Here is a 21,155-nt window from a genome sequence, read left to right on the forward strand (position 1 = left end):
CCTCTATGGAGTCAATAGCCCTCCCTTGGATTCAGGAACAGAGGCCTTGGTTATCTTGAAAACGTGATTTGGATGATTACATAAGAAGGCATTATCAGTCATTAATACTTGCAGTTAAATTAGTTATTCTAATAAGTTAGCAAACAGAGGTCCTTGACAACAGGACCTGGGGCAGGTGTGTTTACATAAGGGCTCAGAGGTAAGTGACAAATGCTGACAGCCAGCAAGAAACGGAGCCCCTCCCTCCAGCAGCCCACCAGGAGCTGAATGCGCCCAGTGACCACATGAGCTCAGAAGTGGGTCCTTCTCCCGTGAAGCCTTGGATGAGACCACGGCCCCAGTGGACCCCTGACTGCAGGTTTGAGAGATGTGAGCAGGGGAGCCAGATAGCTGTATTCGGGCTCCTGACCCACAATAAATGTGTGTGTTTAAGCCACTAAGTTTGGTGATATTATGCTTTCATACAGCAATAGGTAATAATACAAGAAAGGGAAAAATAAAAGGCTGGAAAGTATTCAAAGAAGAAAGCACAAAGTAAGACAGGAAGAACATGTCCAAAGATATTCATACTCCCAACAATAGCTAATAGGTCCACATTTGTCTATTAAATAACAGGTGTGTTCTTGTAAACAGAATACAAATTAATTTTGCTTTTTCACTCAATGTAAGACATCTAAACGTAAAAGAGATAAAAATGAAGGTCTATAAAGAAAATACCAAGCAAATGATGACAAAGAGAAGAGACGTATGGGACAAAGTAGAAGACAAAGGTGATATCAGTGGAACACACTAGGAGGGGTGTTTCTTACCTGAGAGTGAGAACAATTCTCCAAGAACATCAAAAAAAGTCAGAAGCCTTTTTGTACTGAAGACCCGGCTTTGAAATACATGAAACAAAAGCTGATAGGAAAGCTTCCATCCCCAGCAAAATTGCTAAAGACACCTTTGGAAAAAATGTGGTTTTTATGGCATTCCAAAAGAAATGATGGATAAAATGTTAAACAGTTCTTTCTTTTTTAAAAAATATGTGGTTTAATAGGAGTGAACGTGGGAGAAATTTTAGGATTTTTATGGAACATCAGGAAAGGAGGCAAATTCTGGTTCCAAGCAGCCTGGGAGGTGGGGTTGACAGCTGGACTCAGAGGGATGACACCAGTGTGACTGCAAGAGCATGCCTTTTCCTGGCAGGGAAGTCGTCTGGCTCAGCCTTATTACTCTTGGAACATTCAAAAGAAGACCTGACCACTTCCAGATTCACATTAGCTGTGTGGCCTGAAAAACATCAAGCTGACATTAGTTTAAGGCAATTCAGTTTTGGACGTGTCCCCCGTATTTTGATTGAAGAAAATACAACAAATTTCTTCTCTGTAGGAATGTACTTTAAAGTCCATGCTCAAAGAATTCCCATAAAGTTTCAAAAGGAAGAAAAACTCACAAAAAATCAGCTCAACTAAACATAACAAAATAAGCCATCATAAATTAAAATCAAAAGAGACAACCTTCCCCCTATACATCAGACCTCAAGATATAGAAGATATCAAATAAGATGATTAGGCTTAACATGTTAAAGAAATCACTGAAAGCATGGCAAGAGAACAGAGACTATGAAAACTGACAGGCCAAATTAGAAAAATATTCAGAGAATGTTTAGAAATTAAAATACAAAAAAATAAAGAATCTTAAAGGACGGGTATTACAACATATAAAACTCAGATCAAGAGAGAGCTCAAGAACTAAAACAGTGATTTGGATAGTTCTGATTCTAGTAATGGTTAAGTAGTGTATATCATAATAACCTCATCAAAAATTTTAAAGTAACACAATTTGATGCTTCTAGAGAGTTCCAAAAAGTAGGGATAAGCTGAACCCTTGAAAAAAAAAAGAGAACTTCACTAAGTTAGATCCATCTTTCCCCTAAGGATACTCTCCAGTTCATGAATGCAGCTCAGTTAGAAAGAAAGCAGAGAGCCCCAGGCTCACTGGGTGTAGATGCCAGAGCAGAGAGTTTGAGGCAGCCAGAGTGGCTGTAAATTGAGGTGAGAAATCTCAGAAATGAAGGAGCCACAGAGGCAGGGGGCCAAAGTCTGTCTATAAAATCCCACAAATGTTAACTGACTTGTGAAGTATAGATGTGTGCAGAAGGCACCGAGTGGCCTGCAGAAAGCAACAGCTGGAAGACTAGACATGCAAAGGAATAGTGAAGTATCATGCACACTCAGGAGAACAGATCTCACAGAAGCAGATTATGAGATCATCAACATCTTGGGATTAGCAGACAAGAAACCAAGCACAGCTATTATAAACATGGCCAAGGGCTTAAAGGAAAACAATTCTAAGGAGTGAAGAGAGGGGTAATGCCAGCAGAGACAGGTGTGGTATAAAAAATAAAACAAGTGGAAATCTGAAAACTGAAAAATATCTGAAATTTTTAAAAATCCCTGGATGTTCTTAACATCAGATTGGTGATGGCTGGAGAAGTAGCCTGAGAACTTGAGGCTGCATCAGCAGTAATTGTCCAATCTGAAGAACAGAGAGTAAAAAATATGATTGAAATAAACAAACAAAAAGAACAGAGCCCTGTTGAACTGAGACAGTATCAAGTGGTAAAATGCATGTATAATTGGAACTCCGGAAAGCGAGGAGGGGTGGATGGGGTACATGAACTTCCACTGAAGTAGGACACATGCTGGACCACAGAACAGGTCTAAAGATATATCTCAGAAAAAGACACATAAAGAAGTTCACATATACATAAACACACGGATAAACTGGACTTTATCAATACTGACAGCTTTGCTTATCGAAAGACACCATTAAGAGAATGAAAGGCAGACTGGGAGAATACACTTGCATATACCTGACAGTGGACTTGTATCCAGAATACATAAAGAATCCCTGCAAAGCAACAGCAACAAGATAAACCATCTGATAATAAAATGGTAAAAGGACCTGAACAGAAAGAGAAGAGTTATTTTGAGAAGTCAATAAGCACAAGAAGAAAAGAAGCAAACTCATGTCTGTCTCTTCTTTCTTCCCCTCCTCCAATTTACCTTCCCATCTAGCACTGCACTTTGTCAGCATGACAACTTACCTGAATTATATTAGGGAACAGTGACTTTAAAACCTCAAGTTTTCAAACATGACTTATATGTTCTGTATAATGTCCAGTTTCTCACTTTTTAAAGTTTGGATGTATAGAGAGGTAAATAGGAAACATAAGAACTGTTTTGTTTTTTGGGGGGTGGGGTGGGGAGCTTTTCTACTTATAGTATTCAAAAATGCAAGGGTATGGATGTGAAATTATGTAATTTCATTTAAATGCTTATGAATCGAATCATTGTTGAACAAAAGTTTTGTTGCTGTGTCATTACTGTCTTGTTTGCATTTGAGAGAAGTAAACTTACTCATACTTATGTTTTAAGAAAAAACAAAACACTGTACATTATCAGGGAAAAAAATTTAAAGCCCATTAGAACGGCTAAAATAAAACTGACCAAGTGTTGTTGGAGCTGTGATGTACCTGAAACGCTCCTACAGCACCAGGAGGGCAAGTGAAACCAAGGACAGTGAATCTGGAAAGCCTTTAGGTGGTGTGGTATAAAGTCAAATATACCCCTGTCCTATAAGCAAGATTCCACTCGTGTGTATTGATTCAAGAGAGACAAAAAGAGTAAACAAGCAGCTAATAATAATTTAAACAACAAAATACAGATCTTCCTCAACTTCTAATGGGGTTACTTCTCCATAAGCCCAGTGTAAGTTTAAAATACCTTAAGTTAAAAATACACTTAATGCCCCTAACCTGCCCCACATCACAGCTTAGCCCAGCTCACCTTAAATGTGCTCAGAGCACTCACATCAGCCTACAGTTGGGCAAAATAATCTAAGCCTCACCCTGTTTTATGATAAAGTGTTGAATATCTTGTGTAAGTTACTGGCTACTGTACCGAAGGTGAAAAGCAGAATGGCCGTGTTTCGTGGTTTCCCCCGTGATCGCGGGGCTGACTGGGAGCTGCCGCTCACTGCCCAGCATCACGAGAGAGGACTGGACCACACGGTCCTGCCCAGGGAAGGATCTAAATTCAAAATTCCAAGCATAATACAGCTTCTACTGAATGCATATCCCTTTCACATCATCATAAAGTGAAAAAGATCTTAAGCCGAACCATCATAAGTCAGGGACCATCTGTAATAAAAACAATTGGAAATAATTAAAATAATCAAGGTGTCATTAAAGCCTGGGCAGTAACAGGAGTCCAGTTAGGGCAAAGGGAGAGTGGGCATGATTAGAGGTGAATTTGCCTAAAGTCCTTGTTTGTTGAGATGAGAATAAAGAAACTGATTAAATTTTGGCTAATTACATTCAATGGGCTTGTTTAAATGTCTGTGGTAATGACCAATGGGCAGAAAGATAGTATTTCACTTTCACACTCGTGAGGAAAGAAAATGAATTGGGGGCTTCCTAGGTGGCGCAGTGGTTGAGAATCCGCCTGCCAATGCAGGGGACACGGGTTCGATCCCTGCTCCAGGAAGATCCCACATGCCGCAGAGCAACTAAGCCGGTGCGCCACAACTATTGAGCCTGTGCTTTAGAGCCTGTGAGCCACAACTATTGAGCCCATGCACGGCAACTACTGAAGCCCACGCACCTAGAGCCCATGCTCAGCAACAAGAGAAGCCACAGCAATGAGGAGCCCAGGCACCACAACGAAGAGTAGTCCCCACTCACCAGAACTAAAGAAAGCCCGCGCACAGCAAAAAAGACCCAATACAGCCAATAAAATAAATAAATAAATAAATAAATTTATATAAAAAAAGAAAATGAATTGGTTTATTTAATTCAAAAGAAAGCAAGGCAAGAGGAGAAAAGAGAAGCTTAGCCAAGTATGACAAATAAACAGACAGCAGAAGAGTAGAATTCCAACGTATGAGTAATTATAGTCAGGGTTAAATCCAAAATTAAAAGATAAAGACTTAGAGTAAATACAAAACTAAAATCTTGATTTACTCTGTCTAGGAGAGGTATATCTAAAATATAAGTACACACATATATATATAATAGATAAGCAACAAGGACCTATTGTATAGCACAGGGAACTATACTCATTATTTTATAATACCCTATAATGGAAAAGAATCTGAAAAAGGAATACATATATATGTATATATGTATAACTAAATCACTTTCCTGTACACCAGAAACTAACACAACATTGTAAATCAACTACACTTCAATTAAAAAATTAAATGTTTAAAAAAGAAAACAAATAAGATAAAAGAACACAGAAAGACTTAAGGTATAGAATAAGAAACTATATGATATACCAACAAAAAGAAATCTGTAGTAGTATTTTAATACCTGACAAAATAAGTATTATGGTAAAAGGAATTCCGGTAAAAGGAATTCACTTTACACCTAATTACATAAAATGTATTCATCAAAAGAGAGATGGAAAACCCACTTAGTTATTAAAGTACAGACTGCAGCTAAACAAAGTGATTGGGCTATAAGATATCCTTATATAAAATCTCCAACTTGACATATTTTAAGAAAACAAGTCATAGAATAAAAAAATCATAATACCTTGCCTATCACATTGATAAACTTCCCCGCAAAGGGTCATGTGTTACAAGTAAATTCTTCTACAAGTTTTCCCGGTACTGAATTATCTTCCTCCCGAATAGCTGCCTGCTCTAATTGAAAAATAAGAGTTAAACACATCATGCTATTGCTCCTGATGCCTTGACTGCCCAAAAGTTCAGAAATTTGATGACCTTTTACACATAAATACTTGAAAGATTTTTGCTCACTTCTACCATACTCATGAACTGATTTTAATTTAGAGTTTGGTTGTTTATATAACTCTGCAGTAAGTCATCTCAACTAACTGACACCCATGCCAATTCACAACAATATATTTTAAACGTTTATTGATTACCAACTAGAAGTTACAGAAAGTCTATCACAACCTCCTTTAAATACAGGAAGGGCTCTCACGTAGAGCAGGGCTCGCAGGCTACATCACAGACCCATTCACACCCACCACTTGTTTTTGGATGGTCCATGAGCCAAGAATGTTGTTTACATCTTTTCATTGTTGGGAAAAAATCAGAAGAATAATATTTTATTCTTTGTGGAAATCAATATTTTTGTGAAAATTATACACAATTCAAATTGCAGTGCCCATAAACAAGGCCTGTTTGGAGAGAACCTTCTTTGGCACTACAGCAGGTTAGTACTTGCAACAGAGACCGTGTTGCCCCAAAGCCTGAAATATTTACAGAAAAATTTGTTGACCCTGGTACAGAGGATAAGAATTGTGTTGGGGGAGAGAGTCAATTTTTATCCCATAAAAGGAACTTTCTATCAAAGTCTTGGAAATGCTCCAACTAATGATATCTGTGAAGAATTTTTAGAGGAGCTTTGACTATTACAAGAATATCTTGTGTGTCCTAAAATTTACTCCAATATTTGGGTCTATTTCTCAGCTAAACTTTGTCTCTAAGTCAGACCCATGAACATAAATAATAATTTACTGCATGATTAAAGTTGGATTTCTAATCACAGAAAAAAGCATGACTTCAATAGGTTTTGTGACAACCGGCTCATCATTTTGGAAAAATAATGAAGGCAAATCTCTTCCATGCTCACTACTGTAAAGTAAAATCCATTTAAAATCCATGGAGGTTTTAAATACAAAAGATGAAGTCATAAAAGGACCACAAGAAAATCAAGATAAACATTTAGGTAATTTTGGAATAGGGAGGCAATTCTAAACATGAATAAACAGGCAGAAACCATAAAGGAAAAGATAGAATGCAAAATACAATAATGAAATATCTCAAAAAAGAGAGAAACTAAAAGGCCAATAATGACGATATTAACCAGAAGAATATTGAATTATAGGAGCTGATATATTAATTATTGATCAAATATCTTAAATGATTAGGAAAGAATAAGAATAGCAAATTAGAAAGAGGAAATACAACCAAATGACATACAAGGAAAATAATGCAGATTTAATCAATAATGAGATCTTTCTTACCGCGATACTACATTCTTTTGGTATGGGTCAAATTTGGTAACATCTCTGTCTGCTGCCCCTTGGACCTATAAACTTGTATAACCCTTCTGGAGGTCAAGTTTGCTCTGTTGCTCAAAAGACTTAAAAATATGCAGTTGATGTTCCCTTATAGGAACCACTGGTTTATACAAAAAGCTCTTCTTTTCATCTATTTACATTTCACAGTAACTCCCTCCATCTCAGAATCACTTGTTCTTCATTTCCATTCGGCCATCCATGAGAAGCCAAGAAGAACATGGATACATATTAAATTAGTAAATCATGGGAGCATGTAGAGTTAAAAGTAAACAGTGACTGTCACTTTGTACCTGGAAGCTTCTTCATCAAGATAAATATTTTACATTGAAAGAAAAAACACTATGTCCAATGACTGCCCGCCTCCTCTTTTCTTGAAGTGCATTAAATCAGCTCATCAGCTATGGCTACTCATCTCAGTCTTGTCCCAATTTCCCTCAGCCTACTTTCTCAGATATCTTTTATTCATGGTAAATGCTTAGAACATTTTTTTTTCCAGCTGATTCTAGTTGCTTTAAGATTTATGCATTTGTGTGGAATATATAAGCGAAATGTGAAAAGATTTTCAAAGACGGGCAAAACCAATTTGGTTGGAGTAGTTTTTGCAAACTCATTGGACTCAAATCATTATATTGTTTAACAAGACACAAATCTTCCTGGTAATACAGAGATCCTCTTTAATTTGTATTTAGAAAATTTAATTCAATGCCTCATTCGGCACAAGAAAAATGAGTCGGAGCAGGCTGAACTTGGCATTTGAAACTGGGAAGAAAAAGCGTAGAGTGGGCAAGTCAACAAGACAAGATGGTTTCACTCTTAACGATGAGAACTTCAATTATTCACATCACTTGTCACACGTGAATTGAGGCTTTCACTGTGCAACTTGCTGGAGCTTGCTCATGGAATTAAGTGATAAAATACGTCATAGTCTGGCTATAAAAGTAACAATGCATCTTTGCGTATAAGCAATAGAACAAAAAGTATTTGAAGACTGGGAATTCATTTCTCCAAAATACTTTGCACCATGCTTGAATAGTCCCCGTCATTCTGTAATATTTATGAAGACAAAGTTTGTTGCTGTCAGTGATCTGATAATGAGTTCTTCTGTCTTCTTTGCAGCTCAAATGGTAGCCCACTGAGGAGGTGCTGGATTTGGGGTTCTCCTCTCTTTCCAGCCCCCCTTTGCTTCTCTTACAGGAGGAAGAGTTTTTCCACCTGATAGCTCATTGGGTACCATTTCCCTGACGGATCAGGGCTCTCTCCAATGCACTGTTCTGACATACCCTTGCCTCTGGTTTCACAGGCTCAACTCAATGAGAAAAGTTCTCGTTAGCTTCTCATTCCAAAAAGTGAGGACTCAGGGGCAGGGGCTGTTATTGCTGGAGGCAGATACCACCCCCATCTCAGGGCCCCTTGAAGACACTTACTGGATCTTAGGCAGAAAATATCTGCATGGGAAAAGTCCCATGAATTGTTTGGGTATGAAGATTCAAGTTCTTTCAGCAATCCCTTCTGTTTGGGACGTGAGATGGTTTTCCCTCGGGTCCTTCTCAATGTCCTCTTCCCTCAGGACTCTTTTGTACTGCATCTTAAAGAGGCTTTGCCTTCAGCTCTGGTTGTTCATTTCCAAGTGACTTTCTCATACTAAGAGACAGGGGCTAAAACTTTGATTTAATGAATAAGTGTTAAGTACCAATTACATGTGTGAGGCCCCAGCTAAATACCTAAACATTAGAAGCAGAAATCTTTTTCAATTTTATCTTGCCCTGAGAAAATCTCCTACAAGATACCAAAATTAATACAAGTAATACAACCAAATTACAGGGTAAAATGCGTGAGTTGCTGCAAGAAAAAAGTGTAAGACATTTTACTAAAGGATTAAACAAATTTTAATTCAATACTTTCATTTCTAGGATTTAACATTAGAAACCTAAAATTATATGAAAATCCTTTATATGCATCCACTCTTTCCTGGACTGGGAATTTCTGGGCAGAGCGTCCTTTTTCTCTGATATTTTTATGAAGTTAGTAACTGAGAGCAGTAACTGAAATTTCCACAATCTCATGCATTTGCAACAAGTTAGGTGAAGCAAAGCTGGAATGGAATATTATCCTAGATGTTAGAGGTGGTCTCCATTACAACTGGCATCCTATTTGATTTTGCCCTTGTACAAAGTCAAGGCAGCAAACTTATAATTCAGGAAAACTATTTATTTCTCATAGACTCCAGGACAGGATGGTTATATAAGCTGTCATTGTCAGACAAGGACAAAGGCCCAGGTCTGTGCTGTTCTGAATAACCGTCTTCATTTTGTCAATGCAGAATCTTTCCACACTTTTTTTTAAATTTATTTATTTTTATTTTTGGGGGGGTACACCAAGTTCAATGTTCCACATGTTTTTGATATGAACCCGTGGTTCTCAAAGTATAGACCAGCAGCAGCACCCTCATTTGGAAATCAGAAATGAAGATTTTAGAGCGCCAGCATCAGATCTAGACTTGAATCAGAGTTTCTGATTCAAGTCTAGATCTGACTTGAATCAGAAGGCGGGTCCCAGGAATCTGTTTTTTAGCAATCCCCCAAGCGATCTTGGCACTACAGCTTGAGAAGCATTGAATCCACCATCCCATAATCAGTAGGTATCTGGAGGCGATCAACTTCAAAGAGTCTATTTATGTCCCCTGTAAAAATGTGTACCTCTACCCCAGGGGTAAGTGGAGAAGAGAACCCTGTACACACAGCTGTGACCGGAGAAAAAGGAGAAAGAGCCGGTCCCAGTGGGAAGCGTCTCTCTGCTGTGATCTTCTGAGACTGGGCGCGTCTGCCTGGGAGCGGGCTCCGAGCTCGGGGGTCTTGCCTTGGCAGGTACGTCAATCTTCAGGCTCCACAACTCAGCTGAACATCCTTCGTGCTCCTCATCCCTCTGCAAAACCTCTGGCTGAGGAGTTTTGCTCTCGAGGCCTCAGCAAAGAGACAGTATACACACCTAAGGACCGCAGAGAGATGACCAATGATACACTGCCTTCGTGTTTCTGTTTTATTTCACTGGCCAGATTAAATCTGTCAGATTACTCTTTGTTTTCTTCTAGTCGGTGGTACTAAGATAAGAATTACATCTTTTTCTCTTAGTTCATCTTTTCCAAAGGGAGAAAAACAGAAGAGTATAGAGCAAGAGTTTGTCGCGGCTCATAAGGCATTACTGTGGAGCAGTGGGAGCCTGGGCCGACAGCAGCAGCACCTGAGGGCTTTTAGAAACGCAAATTCTTGGGCTCTATCCCAGATCCAGGGAATCTGAAACTCTTGGGGAGGGACCGCCAGCCTGGTTGAACAATCCCTGCGGGTGTTTCTAGTAGCGAGTATGAGAACCACTGGCTTTGAAGCTACAATGCTCCTCATTTCTCAGTTTTAAAGGGGGTGCATGTCATGTGTAAGCTCAAACAGTCAGCGCAATACTGTTGCATTATTTTAGTGTAAGCGAAAGCAAATGTCATCTTCCAGCTACATCAGCTTCAGGCAGAATGTGACCGCCAGGTCTCAACCCAGCCATTGACTGCTTTCTTGTTAGAATCTGAGGAAAAGCTTCCCACTGCTTGTACCAAGAAATCGAGCTGAGATAAGGTGATACTTGATAGGAGCTCTTTCGCCCTGAGTTTGGTTTCTGTCATTTCAATCAGCGCATCTCCCTCGCGACTCCCAGACCTTCTTTGTTGCTTAGTGTCCTGTCCTCCCCTTAGTCTCTGTTTCTCTTTATTTTATCTCTATCTTGTTTCAGTAATAGTGATAGAATAACACAATTCTCACTTCTTTCCAGCAGACTCAAGCAGGGCAGAGGTAACCTCCAGGTTTGTAATTGCTTCTAATTTTCATCAACATCCGTGGTCCAGAGTCATCGAAATGCAGAGGAGAGTAAAGCACAGACCAGAGAGAAAAATCACTCTTTTCCACAAGTGGAGTTCTGCCCCTGGGACTCTGGTGTCCAGTAGAACCCCTATGCCCAGTGACAGGTCTGGTCCTCGTCCTGCCTGAACACCCTTATTTATCTCTAGGATGACAGTATGAGGGTTGCAGCTGAATGTGTAGACACATTTTTTTCCCAGTGCTTGGGAACTTTCGCACTGGCTCTGTTTATTTCATCCCTCGGAAATGACTCTTGCTTTCCTTCCCCAAGTAGCTCCCTTCCCAAACCTAGCTTCCTTATTACTCACTTGGGACACAGGGAGCGGAATCTTATGAGAGCTATAAAAGGGCATGATATTTGGGAAGGTTCTCATTGGCTCTCTCTGTATTCAATGAGATGGTAGAAAACTGGTTCTGAAATTTATTTATTCTGGGAAGAAAAAGGGTTTTAAATGAATGAAAAACATTGCCTGCCATAACAACAAAGGATGCTGGGGCCATCAAGCTGTCAGCTACTACTGCTGCCCCTTCGGTGAGCCCTGAGGGAAAGAACTCAGGATGGAGACACATGGGCTGCCCACTGCCCAGCCCTCAGCCACTGCAGCCCTCCCAACGGTGCCCCTCTGAGGGGACTCAGGATGGGAAAGAACAGGATGCTGGCCCCAGACAGCTAAGGTGCATATCAAAGGCATGATTTCAATGAGCCCAGACTCTTCCACCTTCCCATTCATAGAAAAGCACTAAATTCCTTAACTCAGGGTGTCTGATTTTCTTTACCAGTAATCTTTTGCTGTTCCGACTACCTGGTCTTTGTTGCAAAAATCCCTACAGACCCTGGCACCTCCCTTACCTCTTTGGAGCAGTCCCTCACGGTGATCCCCGGCTTGAAGTCCTCAGAAAGTCCACTGCATAAAACCTAATTCTCAGCCCTTAGGTTGTGATTTATTTTTTTTTTTTCAGTGGACAAAAGGAATAAGTTTCCTGGAGAGGTAGCAGGGCACAAATGTGAGCTTCAGTATTAGACAAACCTGAGTCCAAATCTTGCCTCTACTCTTTCTTAGCTGAGTGAGTTTGGTTACGCTGTTTAAGTTGTCTGAGCCTCCAGTTTTTAAAAGTAAACTTTGGGATAATAATATCTACTCTGCAGGCTTGCGGCATTAAGAACTTAGTCTTTGTAACACAAGTGGCACATAGCTGACAGTCGACTGATAGGTATTACTGTGAATACTTGGATGAAAAACAAAAATCTTTTTTTTCTGTAGATGTAAAATTTGCAACATTCTATTGTAATGGACAACTTCTATGTTTTGGAAAAGGAAATAGCTCAAAACTTCTCATTTTTCTTGAGCTTAAATCCTGTTTGATCTCCCGATGTTTAGAAATGATGATGCTCTAAAAAGAAACCCTATTGACTTGTCTTCTAACCTCATTGACCATCAGCAGATACTTGGTGATATGGGATTATAATGACAGTAGTCACATGCATCCTGTCACTCTGCCTGGTTGTGTGGGTAAGTTCACGGCCATGACCAAAACAGGAACCGCTGGACCTCTAGGTGGACCAGAGGCTACCCAGCAGCCTCTGTCTCAGCGACACTGAACAGAGGGTAATCCATGCATCTTTCATTTTCACAACCTACCTGAACCTTGAGGATAATTTTAACTAGAATCTAAAGTGAATCTAAGATCTGTTCACCTGAAAGTGAACAGATTTCAGGTCTGGAATTCATGACCTGGTTACAAAACACCATGATACATTAAACTTACTCAAAATACCTAAAATCTAAACATGCATGACACCTCATCAAGACTGATAGGCTACATTCTGGCAGGGACGAGTCCTGGCAGGCAGCAGAGTTTTATGAAAAGTATTGGGGAAAAAAACTTGAAACAACTCTAAAACTTAAGCCACTGACTTTTTTTTCTGTAAACAGGGGGAAAAGCGCCATCATCCTATTTTTGCAGAACACCTTGGTCTAGGGAATAGGAGCCAGTTTCTGTTATTAAAGAAAACTGGAAAAGAGAAGTTATATAATGTCTTTTATGCAGGTGAATGTAACTTCTAAATCCACTTTGCTCTGGCTGCTTTAAAATCAGAGCAAACTGCTATTTTAGATACTAAAGTCTAAATAGCAGGGTGATGAACAGGTCTGGGATATGCTATTCTTTTTCTCCCCTCAAGTGCTTATTTTTCTGACTTTGATAGATAACACTGCACCTATTTTTCTGAAACGTTCGCCAAAGGCAATAAAAGGTGAGAAAGACTTGAGCCGAGAAGATCTGCAAGATGATTTGATTTGTTGATCTGCATTAGCCTTTGGCATGAAAAACTTTCTATTTTCCAGATTCTGAAGTCTGTGCACTACTAAGTGTGCAGATATAAATGTTCATGCTACAACACAATATGGGTATCAGCGGGTGGCTGGTGGAGATCGTATAAGGAAGAGGAGTAAACCACGTTTAGCTAGAAGGAGAAGACAAATCAGGACTACACTTTCCTGGGCTTAGAGTCAGCTGGCAGCACCTTCCCTTCTGGTTGAGCAATATTTCTCGCCTCTCCCTACGGCCCTACTCCCAAGTCTCCCAGCCTGCAGCCCTCACCGGCGCTGGTCCAGCAGCAGGTGCTGTGATAACACCACCTCCTAGACTACTGTCCCAGGGATGCTCAGAGCCAATGAACTGGGAGTGTGTTTTCTCCCAAAGGCTACTGACCAGCTTCTTGCCCCTAAGACCACCGGTACCCTCCATTCCCAGGTCTGCACTCATGGTCACTTGATTGATGATGTTTTAGATTCTGGCATGACTTTATTCCTGGGGTTACCTTGCGTACGAAACACCAAGGCAAAACAACTAGGATTCCTAACTGTCTGTTAGCTGATTACTCCTATTTTGCGAAATGAGTAAGAGAGCAGAAGTCACTGCTGTGATTACTGTGTGGATCCACCTGACCATTTGCGATCCTCCACGGGAACTTAAACAGCTCAGCCTGGAAAGCATTTGGTTCATATAGTTGGATCTATGTTGAAAACAGACACTACAGTGGATTAACCAATTTGGTAAAAGGAGCCTTGAATGTTTAAATGCGTGAAGCAAAAAAATACAGAGATCCTTTCTTCCCTAAGCTCATTAAACTGCCAGTGGCGTAATTCTGAATTCCAGTAGAGGGCAAGCTTAGTCTTTCCGTTTTCTAGGTGATTTGCACCACTCCAGGAAGACAGCCTTTAGATCTAAAATGATGTTTCCTATAACCGTTCACACTCCTTCAAAGCCACATCAGCCTTTATCACACCAGTCACTAAGTTACCTGCCAGGCATTTTGTTACACGTTATATTACAAAGGAAGGAAGCTAACAGGCAACAACACATTAGGCACAAATAAATTCCCCTTTCTTCCATTAGTTTACCTCTGGATTCATTAATATCACACCTACCTACAGTCTGTTTTCTACACACATAATAGAAAGGGGGGCACCTTCGAGTCACTTCAGCCAAGAGGAGGAGGTTCTTGCTGTACCAGTTTCTCTTGATCCTGATGTCATGTCCCAACAGGGCATGGTACTGCGTTGGGTGGCTGAGATACTTCGCGGAGCGCTTGCTAATGGCATTGTAGCATGAAAATACAACTGTTCTCCCTTTACTTACGTAAATGATCAAAACTGAAATTTAGCATTAAAATATAGCTACAACAACAAGGTCCTACTGTACAGCACAGGGAACTATATTCAATATCCTGTGATAAATCATAACGGAAAAGAATGTGAAGAAGAATGTATATATGTGTATAACTGAACCACTTTGCTGTACAGCAGAAATTAACACTTTTTTTTTTTATTGGCTGCTTTGGGTCTTCGTTGCTGTGCGCCGGCTTTCTCTAGTTGCGGTGGCTTCTCTTGATGCGAAGCAGGGGCACTAGGCATGTGGGGTTCAGTAGTTGTGGTGCATGGACTCAGTAGTTGTGGCGCACGGGCTTAGTGGCTCTGCGACATCTGGGATCTTCCCAGACCAGGGCTCAAAACCCTGTCCCCTACACTGGCAGGCGGATTCTTAACCACTGTGCCACCAGGAAAGTCCCCAACACAACATTGTAAATCACCTATACTTCAATAAAATAAATTTTAAAATATACAGTACATCTCTAGCTACTTAATTTTACTGGATTTGATGTCTACTTGTTTACCACATCATCTCTCTGCATGAAAAGACACACTCTTCTTGCCTCGAGTTGTTTACTTATTCAACAATTATTCAGTCAGCAAAGGTACCAAAGTATGATTACAATCCCAAAGTTCCAGTAAATACCACTTGCTGACAGGTCAGTCTAAAAATCACCCTTAGTAACATTGAACTTCCATTTACTCAACTGAAAAACGGAGATCAAAATGCCTGCTCTGGCCATCTCATAATACTGTCTCAAGAATCAGACAAGATAATATTTGCAAAATGCTATGTGAACCCAAAGGTGATGGGCAACCACAGTAATTCCTTATGAGAGACACGCTGCTGGGCTCTTTATTTTACAGTTTAACCTTTAGAATCACCAAGGAAAGTGGATATATCCTCATTTTACATACAAAGAAACTGGGACTCACGAAGTATTTTCTAAGGAAAGTGAACCCCAGAAGGATTAAGTCTATTACTGAAGATGTGCAGCATACTATTATCATAGAAAGAAATTAACTGACCATCACTTTCTTTGATATCCTTTTAATATTTCTGAAGAGACGGGATATACTCATTAAACAAAAAACTGAGAGTTTAAAACACAAGGTGAAAGTCCACTAGATATCTTAAGACAAGGTGTGAAATCCTTGTGCCAGAAGAGGTCCAGTATGATGTAAGGATGCAAAAATAAGAAAGGAACATGTTCTGTGGTCCGACTGGTGTGAAACACATGAGCAAGACGGGAGATGGGACAACTGCAGGATGTTCTAAAGTGAGTGGGGGCTTCCTAGGTGGTGCAGTGGTTAAGAATCCGCCTGCTAATGCAGGGGACACGGGTTCGAGCCCTGCCCCAGGAAGATCCCACATGCCACGGAGCAACTAAACCCATGCACCACAACTATTGAGCCTGCGCTTTAGAGCTCGTGAGCCATAACTACTGAGCCCGTGTGCTGCAACTACTGAAGCCCACGCACCTAGAACCCGTGCTCAGCAACAAGAGAAGCCACGGCAATAAGGAGCCTGTGTACCACAACGAAGAGTAGCCCCCACTCACCACAACTACAGAAAGCCTGCGCACAGCAAAAAAAAAAAAAAAAAAAAAAAAAAAAGACCCAACACAGCCGATTAAATAAATAAATAAATAGATAGATAGATAAATAAAAATAAAGTGAGTGGGACCTTCAGGGCGTAGGATTTCAGTCTTATAACTGAGCACTGTGTGTATAAGACAGATAGAACCCAAGCATGTGGTGAAGAGAGACTCCAAAGCCAGACCAATGAGGTTGACCCCCTCTCCTCCCAACAGAGACATTCCAATTAAAGTCTTGGGCATGCATAAATTGGGCTCATACTTGTACCAAGGGAAGATTAATTTTTAGATCGTGTATGACGTGCGGAGGGTCGGCTGATGAGGGGCTGGAGGCAGGGCTCTGAGGAGGAGATGGTTTCCATCATCACTCTGGTGAACTCTGGAGAATCCCTTTTGCGATCTGAATGCACCTCCCCTACAGCATTTGTGAGAGATGAATACTTTTAGGAGATCATGATATCGAATTTTACTATCGCCTTGAGAGATGCCAGGCTTCAACCAAATCTCTATCCAAGGATTGAAGACGACTTCTAAGCTTTCCACACAAGGCGAGGGAAAATAAAATACTCCTTGGCTGTGCCACATTGATAAACACATCTCTACCTCCATCCCACATCCGCCAAGAGCCTGTAAGGGCAGAAGGAGAAGACTTTGGGGATGATAACAGTTCCATGGTGAACTAATATAATGTGTCCCTTGGAAAATGGAAGAGGAAAAATTATTCCAAAAGACTGTACATTGAAATAGAGTCATTTATGCTTAGAGGTGTATATTATCTTTGGAATAACAATGCTATGCTTACAGAAAAAAGTCAATCATTGCTAAATATAAAACACTGCAACATCTGTGCGGTGTATTTCTACGGCATCCCATTGGTCACGTTTAATATTTCACTCTGTCATTCATTCGTGACATTTCTGGTCCCCTGGACCCTGCTCAAAGGTAATGTTTCTGTGTTCAGATGACTTTTAGTTTAAGTTAATTCATTCTGTGAAAATTTTCTTTTTCTCTAATGCAGTCTGCAAAAATGTAGAAAGAATGTTCAATCTAAATGTTATATTTATGGACACTAAGTGGATCCAATAAATGCAGAACAGCCTACTTTAAAAAAGCTAATCAATCCTTTATTTCATGGAAGTAAAGCAGTCCATATTTAATAAAAAAACATATATTCTCTCTTTTGCAGAAGCTCTTTAGCCAAAACATGTGCAATGTATCCTAAACTATTGTTCTTTCCTCATGCCAAACTGTTTCTTAAGTAGTAAGGACATTAAATGCGGAATGAGATAAAATGCTACCTATGATGGACTCACTTAATACAACAGAGTCCAGACCCGCAAACCATTGTTCCGAACACACACACAGCACAACCAAATGGAGGCAGACTTGGAAATCAACTTGGAGAGAAAAGACGTTCCCACCAACCCTCTTGTCCTACACCTCTGTCCTTATTCTTCTAACTTCTGTTGGAAGATTTGCCAGGGCAAATAGTCTACCAGAGGCTGACTTTCCCACTGCTCTTGGAAATTCAAGAAAACTTGCAAAATTCTCCATAGCATGAATCAAAGTCCAGCGCCAGCGCATGCCAATCACGGTTTCATTTTTTAAAAAACGTTGCGCACACAGATTAGTTTTATGAGAGAGGAAAGCAATCTAACATGAGCTTGTTTTTAACAGGTTTTGCTGTGCTAAGAAGTGAAAATCCAATGACTGAAGCTTTGAAATCCTTCCAAGCCCACCTCGGAGGAGAGTCTGATATTTCTAAGTCACTTACCTCCCGGAGGGCTCTTGGCTAACAGCTTAAACTGGAAAAGTTTCTGACCTCCAGCCAATGCCATGATGGCGAGTTAAATTCATATCACTGAAAAGCATTTATACAACTTAATAGGTGATTACAGCTGTAACCAGGAGATAAGTGCATTATCACCGCGTCCGAATCTATTTTCCCCTGTTCTATTTCAGTTTCCTATAAACACATAATGAAATGGAGCACAGGTTCCAAAATACAATTCTGTGCCCAAATTGCCTTCTCAGATGAAGCATCTGCTTCCCTACCTTTGGATGGCGGATGGTGGAGCACACAGGATTGCTGAGTAGCATTTGGTTATACTGAACAAGAGAGACGTGCTCCTGGAAGCTGTAAGAAGGGGTGTCCACTGTCCAAATTTAAGTTTGCACACGAAGGATGCCCTGAGCAATCTCTGCTCCTTCTCCACGCCATGCTGAGTCCATAAGAATGAGGCATGGTGACATGGGATGTGGTGGCCCTCACAAGAGCCGTTCATAGCACCTGCAAGTGCCCTCCTGTCCAGCAGTGACCTTGGTTTCCCCACGGTTGTATTCTCAACGCCCAGAACACTGCCTGTCACACAGTAGATAGTCAATAAATGTTTCGTGGAATGAATGGGGACAGAAACCTGGAGACATCAAACATTAAAGGAAAAGAGGAGAAACTCAGGAAGAAAGGGCAAACCCAGAAGAAGAGAAGCAAACGTATAGACCAAAGTATCAGAATATGGCCTTGAGTTTTTATAACGCTTTGCTGGAGGTTCTCAGGTCTCTGGCGCTGTAAAATATTGTTTTATGTTACTGCTCACAGTCATGCATTTTTGCCTAACTAATCATGTAGTTATGGAGATAACATAAAGATAAATGCACAACCATAATATATCTATATAACTGCAATGCACGCTGGGGATGATTGGAAAGAAATCCAAGAAACTAAATTTTGGAATAAATCTATTTATGTGTTCTATAGACCTTGAGTTTGAATTACCCCCAAATACAGATTTCTATGGTTTGAATTCCATTTAGTTTTCATATTATTTCCAACCAGGTCTTTTAAATATGATCCTTTGCAAAATCATTTCTTCCTTTATAGCCTGCAGGTATTATAGTATAGATGTGAAAGTGGTAAGTTCACGCAGTAAAATTTGCAAACATACAAAAAGGCAGAAATGAAAAGCAAATGCCCATCCTCTCCCCAGTTGTCAGACCCACGACCCAAAGTTTCTGTGTATCCTTCCAGAAATTTCCCATACGTACACAAACATGGATTGGTATATATTTCCATTTTTTGCCCATGAATATATTCTCCCATTGGATATACAGTATTTCCTTTCCTAACTGGAAATTTTTATCCTAGTAACATTCAGTGATATAAAAGTAATAATAATAATAATAATAATAATAATAATAATAATAATAATATACCATCTCTGGTTTTCCTTATTTTCTATTTACTTATTTATATGTGGCACATGCTTTTCAAAAGCCTTTTGCTGGAAAATTACTAGAGTCACAGGAAATCATAAAGGTAGTCCAGAAAGGTCCCATAGACCCTTCGCTCAGTTTCTCCCAATAGTTACTTCTTAAATAATTATAGTACATGGACTTTGCCAGCAATCCAGTGGTTGAGACTGCCTGCCTTCCAATGCAAGAGGCACGAGTTTGATCCCTGGTCGGAGAACTAAGATCCCATGTGCTGCGTGGTGTAGCCACAGATCAAGAAAACAAAAACAAAATCAAGAAACAAAACAAACAACTGAGGGAAAAAAATTAAAAGGAAAATAATTAGAGTACTATACCCAAACCTGGAATTCCACATCCAAAGCAACAGGTAGGTGCGGGTCTATGTCATTCTACCCCACAAGTAGATTCCCGTAACCACCACTGGGATCAAGAAACAGAAAAGTCCATCTCCGTCCTTCTGTGCCTTTATAGTCAGATCCTCTCCCCCCACCATCCCTAACCCCGTGTATTATGTTCTAAGACTCCAGGTCCTATTTAATGTTCTGGTTTGTGGGCAGAGGAAGTGGGGGTTCTGCCTGGTGGGAGCGAGAGTCCAGGTTCTGTACTTGGCTTCTGCTGACACCAGGGCAGAAGTGGGAGTCCAGCCTCCCCGCCACACCCCCACTAAACACCCAGGTTGGAGGGGGGCACCTCCCCACTGCTCCTCATGTGGTCTGATGTTCGGGAGTGATGTCCTTCTCTCTGGGCATTGGCAAGAGTCCTTGCTCTCCAGTGGGAGTGATAGGATCTCTTACCACAGCAGGTGGAAGTGGAAGTCCAGCTCTCCACGTGGTCCCCATGGGCACCACGGCAGGGGAGCCCCTTCCTTCCAGGGTAGAGGGAAGGGCCTGGCTCCCCAGTTGGGATGCCTCATTATACTCTGGCATGGCTCTCCTTTACTTGGGGAGTAGGGAGTGGGATGCAGATTTTTACATGGTGTTAGGTGGAGTCGAGTGGTCCTTATCTAAAAGTATTCAGCCTGGCGAGACTGTGCCTTTCCTGGTCCTGCTGGAGAGCGTGGGCTTTTCATGGGACATCTTTGGTTTGTACTCACAGAAAAGTGTGTCTACTCCATTTTTCCAGAAGCAGAAGTCAAAAGTGTGAAATACAATTTCAAATTCTTTTTGTTGCACAAGTGTATGTTTCTTTCTGATACTCTGGATATTTTCATAGACTGTTGGATGTTCTGCTGAAAATTGTTAACATTACAAACTGACATAACTGAAACTTCTGGTGTTTTTTCCTAAAAGATGAGGAAGTTGTCACACTTAGATCCTGTTACCTCACCTTGGAAATTTTTTCATCGTATTTGGTCTGTTAGTGATTTTAACTTTTTCACTTATACCTCCTGGTTTTTTCCATTCAGACTTGGTCTTCCAAATTTAGTGGTCATAAATTTCCCAGTAAGCATCATAAAAGTTGGCGATCTTAGTCTTCTATTTATTTTTCCAAATCCCTGCAATTTACACACTTGAACAACCAGTGAGTTATATTCTCATTTTAACGTGTATATGTCAAAATTCATATTTTGTATTAGTATTTGTATGCATGTATTATATGTATGTACTTATATATGCTAAAAGTAATTTTTTAAAGAAAGGTCAACAGTGATCA

Source organism: Hippopotamus amphibius, chromosome 4, assembly GCF_030028045.1.
Source record: "Hippopotamus amphibius kiboko isolate mHipAmp2 chromosome 4, mHipAmp2.hap2, whole genome shotgun sequence".
Classification (NCBI taxonomy): Eukaryota; Metazoa; Chordata; class Mammalia; order Artiodactyla; family Hippopotamidae; genus Hippopotamus; species Hippopotamus amphibius.